The 5,445-nt window shown below is 30.6% G+C and overlaps 1 non-coding gene across 1 annotated transcript; it reads left to right on the top strand.

The window, feature by feature from the left end:
- The first annotated feature begins 482 nt into the window (after positions 1-482).
- On the top strand, positions 483-554 carry Trnah-gug (transfer RNA histidin (anticodon GUG)). The gene has a single exon. It is a non-coding gene; the product is annotated as a tRNA-His (tRNA).
- The last annotated feature ends 4,891 nt before the right edge of the window (positions 555-5,445 follow it).

Below are 5,445 nucleotides of genomic sequence, written 5' to 3'. Positions count from 1 at the left end.
CACGTCAGAGTTGTAAAATATTAAGAATTTATGGAATCTTAGTATATACAGCCAATGAAACATATTGAAGTATATTGTTGAAAAATATTGTTAAGTTGTTCCGTTTTGACAAGTCAGTCTCTAAAAGGTCTGTTTGTGACAGAAATTATGTCCCTCAGCTGGGCAAGTTGTATTTATAACGCTCTGGTTCATCTAGACGTGGCGTCGTGGAGTATTAGGCTACTCTCCAAAATCAAACATTAATCATAAACCTTTTGATTGTATTTGTTCAGTTTTATTCCCTTGTCTTCGTAAATAAGTTTCAAAGTCAAGAGTAATGTTATAATTATTCATCAGAAGCAGTATTTTAAGAGTAGTTTTATTCTGGAATTTTTCGCGAGCTGAGAAAATTACATTAGTTATATTTATTTTTAATAACTCTTGATATTGATGTAAATATTTTCTTTAACGTCACACACAGATCTAAATTTCACGTCCAGAAGGCCGTGATCGTCTAGCGGTCAGGACATTGCGTTGTGGCCGCAATAACCCAGGTTCGAATCCTGGTCACGGCAGGATATTTTACCATGTTTAATGTTAGTGACACTCCTTTTTACATCCCGAAACGTAAGTAAATCCTAAAGCTGTATATTATAATTTTTGGTATTCCTACTTAGTTTGAATGGACAAGTTGTAAAAAAGGAAAATCGATACCATACCGTATACTTTAATAACTGTACAGTCATATATCTCAATATCATTAGATCCGTACTCAAACTTTCCTTCTTATATGATTATTTTTTTTAAATCTCAGTAAAATTAATTAATTACTGTACAAACTTAAATATGTTTTTAAGGCAAAGTTTCGTACTAATTAATGAAGATACCAATTCAAAATCCAAAAATGTTTACCTAAAATAATAAGGCACTTTGTATGAAACGAAAAGAGCTAAGGAAATAATTAAATACGAGTACGGAATTAAAACGAAAGATCGAACAAATGTTATGAAGTGAATCACAACTCTGAAGCCCTCTTTTGTTTGGAATAAATAGATCTGCCAAGTTCAATAAGTTTTTAACCTCACTTAACAAAAGTAGTATTTCTCATTAGTCAGTTTGCCATTATTCATGATTAGTAATCACTGTATATTTCATTATAAGAAAAGAAAATGCTTTGGATTATATTTTTCTATTTTACTGAATTTACACATTCATTTGGCTAATGCATTTTGTAACAAATAAAGTGTTGACGATATAAATTTTTAAATCCAAAGGTATCTCCAGTCGCATAGTTTACGACCCAAATTTTCCTATATCAAATGCATGTTATTTGGGTTTAACACTAATGGCCCCATTTCATTTAGGGTTAACCCCAAATAACATGCATTTGATATAGGAAAATTAGGTTTTTTTGTTATTTACACAAAAGCTACAAGTGGTACGAAGTAAATGTAAAACCCTACTTTATGCTTTTTATTTTCATACATTTACTGTATTCTGTTTTGAAAATGAACAAAGTTTATACAGATCGGTTGTTGAAATTAAAATAATGAATCAATACGCAGTCGTAACAGTAACGAGAATTTGAGAATTTAATTAAAAACCGTTCGATTTTATATAATCCTAATCTTCTTCATCAGTCTCGATGATATTTCAATTCTCTTCGCCATCCTGTTGGCTTTTATATATAGCACAACTACATAAATATTCTATCGGCGGATAAAAAAAATATATATATTAATAAGCACTGATCATTGATATTTCCCAACTACTAGTGGGTATTAATAGCGAATTTCTCAATATAGAAATAGCTGTTACCTTCCTTATTGTTGAAATGTCAAAGCACTATACGAAACATTGAGGTTATAACTTAGTTTTAATGTAATATCGGACCGAGTGGGGAGCGAGCTGGTTTAATGGTAGAGCGCGGGCCTTTGGTCTCCGAGGTTCTGGGTTAAAATCTCGCAAATTACCAATGTATTTTATCCAAGTAATAATGCAACGACCCCTTCTAGAAGCAATCTGAAAAATGTGGAAAGAGATTCTGGGATAGAACCAGAGAATGGTTTAATAGTGATATACAGCCTCAAAAATTATTTAGACTAGTATAATGAATATCTAGCTGCTTAGTAATGTTTTCTCTCAAATAAAAGGTATCTTTAGCGAATTTCCCTGTGGGGAAGTAGCTGTTACGGTAAACATCCCCGTGAGACTAACCGACTCCTGCAGGCATATTTCATACATTGAAACGAGCACAAAATAATATAAAAGCGGCAATCCATTAACATAAGAAATATTAGGATACAATAAAATATATTTCTTCATTGCATATATCTAGTTTATTTTTATTAAAGTTGTATTTCAACTTTGAAAAATTCTAGGAACAGTATTAGAGTACATTTCTGTATATATAGATACCCATTCAAACATATCTAGTTTTGATAAAATACGGAGTTCAAATGAAATAAACACTTAAAACACGCTGCTGTACATTTTCATCTTCACTTTTTTTTTTGAAAACTTACGTAGGACAATTTATTTTAAAGGGGTTTTTTGAGAGAGAACATTTGAGTGAACCCCTGGATTCTCATTAAAAATATAGAACCTCGTATAAAGCAGTATCTGTTTGATCAAGATTTTGAACCATCCTGATCAACAATTTAAAGGGGTACGATGTATTTTCCTTCAAAACGAGTTTCTCGAATTTTAATCTATTCGTAGATCATGGATAAAATACTCTTTTCCAATTAATTAGAGTAAACTTGAAATGACATGACTAACAGTTACTAAAATATACATGTAATGTATAATGTATAATGCTAAATTAAACACGCTGTCTCACATATGATCCTTTATTGGAGTAAATGAGCTAATTACATATGGTGTTTTTTTGCATCTTCATAAGGCAAATATACTTTTTAATCTGTCACCTTTCGAGATTAAATCGATTTAAAATTCCCTAATTTTGCTCGTAGTACCACACTACATACTATACGTCTGCCTTATCTACTTAATATTATATGTATCGTTGGGGTGTTTCTATATAATATTATCATAAACATTTTGAAATGGAACATTCATAAAAGAATTTCAGATTCTCAGTTTGTAGCTCCTCTGCGAAGACAGATTTGTAAAATAATGTTAGTCGACATACATGTTTAGTATCAAGACAAGTAAAATATATTGCCCTTATTGACTTTAATAATAGGCCTACACATTAGAAAACGCCATAGCTGATTTCAAGTTAAGACATAGTTCATTTTAAATTGTTAACTGTACTAAAGCTTAACAAACATTTTCTTTGCAGACGTAAACATTTTTGAACGTGATAAAACATTTACTTCCACCTGTAGTACTCGCCTGGTGAACATTTACCCTCCGAAAATTCTACGAATCCAAATGTATTAAATAAGTGGGTAATACTAAGAAATAAGGTTAGAAGGTACCAATAGTTTTCCTATTTTAAGGGTTAAACTGTAAACAATTAAGTGGAAAAGATTTTTTCATGGACATATCTCTAACGTTCATATATTGAATAGGGAAAGTGGTTGAGTTCCGCAGGATAGTGGTTGCTTACCACTTAAATGACTCTAAAGGCGATGGTTGATAGCATCATAGTTTACTGCTACTGTGATTAAAATATATACAGTTTGTCAGTTGTCTACATCACAATACATATTTGACTTTGGGATCACAAAAAGTTCTAAAATAACAAATACATCTACTGTATATTGTTGACAACATGTGTAATTATTTACGTTAGTCTTATTAGAGAATTTTTTACCAAATCTGTTGCAACGAAGTGTTTTAGTCCATTTATTATTTTATATGATTTCCCTTTATACCAAACTTGTATTCAGTTATTTCCAGTTATATAAATTTTGTATGCTATTTAATTGAAAAATAGAACAGTATCTGAAAATAGTTTACATTGTTCAGGTAGATCTAAAAAAATACAAAGCATATTTAAACCACACCTATTGTTTGTCACAGAATTTGTCAACTTAAGTACTGTAAAGAAAAAATCTGCTTTAAATTTATTGAGGTTTGTTTTTTTTTCTGTACAACTAAAAGTTAGTAAACAGTTTTCTGTAAGTGATTCAAACCCAAAGTTTCTATTGAATACTTCTATAGAATGCCTTAAATGATCCTGTTAAGTATTTTAACGTGTTCTATGAATCAGTATCGATAGGGACACTAACGAAGTGCTACAGTAGTAAAATCTTGGAAATAAGTAACGTAACGACCACATGATGTTTAATTTAATTTTCTCTTTTAAATATCTACGTATGAAAAATATGATTTATAAGTAAAGCTTAGATCACAAACAACTGAAACCTTTACTATTTGAATAGTATAGGCCTATAATTTATTAAAGTGTATTAGGCCAACCTCTACAGTATAGGTGAAAAGTATTTTAACTAACTTACTTACTAGTTAAATAACCTAATCATTGTAGTTGTTATAATGCACTAAATGTAAAATGTTCAGCTTTTATATGATGAGACTGTATCGCGATAAGTCAAGTTCAGACCACCACATGTTGAAGACATTTCCCTTGTCTCCGGTTTTGTAATTTTAATCTCTTTGTACAATATTTTATCCATTTAAAAATTTTGGGTGACAAATTTAGGCTGAAAAAACCTAAGATTTTATGAATAAGTTTTATTCAAATCCAAACGTGAATTATAATAATTTTAGTACCAATATGTTAAATTAATTTTTAGTTGGCACCGTTTTGTAACGTGATGAATAAATTTGCCTAAGGAACTGATTGAACGGTCATAATGTGTGCTCACTGTCGATTGGTTGGTTTAAATTGGTTTCAGTTTTACATTAATTTCCTTTTTGTTCTCGAAATACATAAATATCTTTTGAAGTTGTGAGGAAAGAATAATTTGAAAGAGAAAGCGTAGTTTATAAAAATCTTCTAAAACAAGAGATTGAGTAGACTAAGAGGCTTCATTATCTGTAGCAAATGTTCCCTTGTCTTACTTAAACAAATTACAAATTGTTCAATGTTATTTAAAAGAAAATAATTAAATGAAACATATATAAAGTCGCAAGGGCTGATTTGTGAATTAGTAACAACAAAAAATCAAGCAATTGCTGTTTTACATGCCATGCAAAATTCGTGTAGAATCAATAACATTTGCTTTAAATCTGGTTCAAAATTAAAATTTATTCATAAGTAAAATACACATTTCACATTTCGTCAGCACACGAGTAGATATTTTGTTGGAAAATATACCACATAGATATCCCAACTAAGAGACAGAACACGTGACAAATTGAAGTTCTAAACGGAAGAGGAGACCGATAATGGCACTCTAGATGAGAAGGAGAAAAACTGTCAAGTTGGATGTGGGTCCTCTACATCTCCATTACAGTTGTATTGATTGTATATGTCACCTGATCTGGGATTACGAAATTGTAGCTGTCAAACTATTCTAGCTGAGTACTGTT

The sequence above is a fragment of the Macrosteles quadrilineatus genome, unplaced genomic scaffold (assembly GCF_028750875.1).
Source record: "Macrosteles quadrilineatus isolate MER2022 unplaced genomic scaffold, UCM_ALF_1.0 Scaffold_1__1_contigs__length_201487025, whole genome shotgun sequence".
In the NCBI taxonomy this organism is placed as follows: domain Eukaryota; kingdom Metazoa; phylum Arthropoda; class Insecta; order Hemiptera; family Cicadellidae; genus Macrosteles; species Macrosteles quadrilineatus.
Note: the sequence above shows the minus strand (reverse complement) of the source record. Positions and strands in the feature narration are given on the sequence as shown.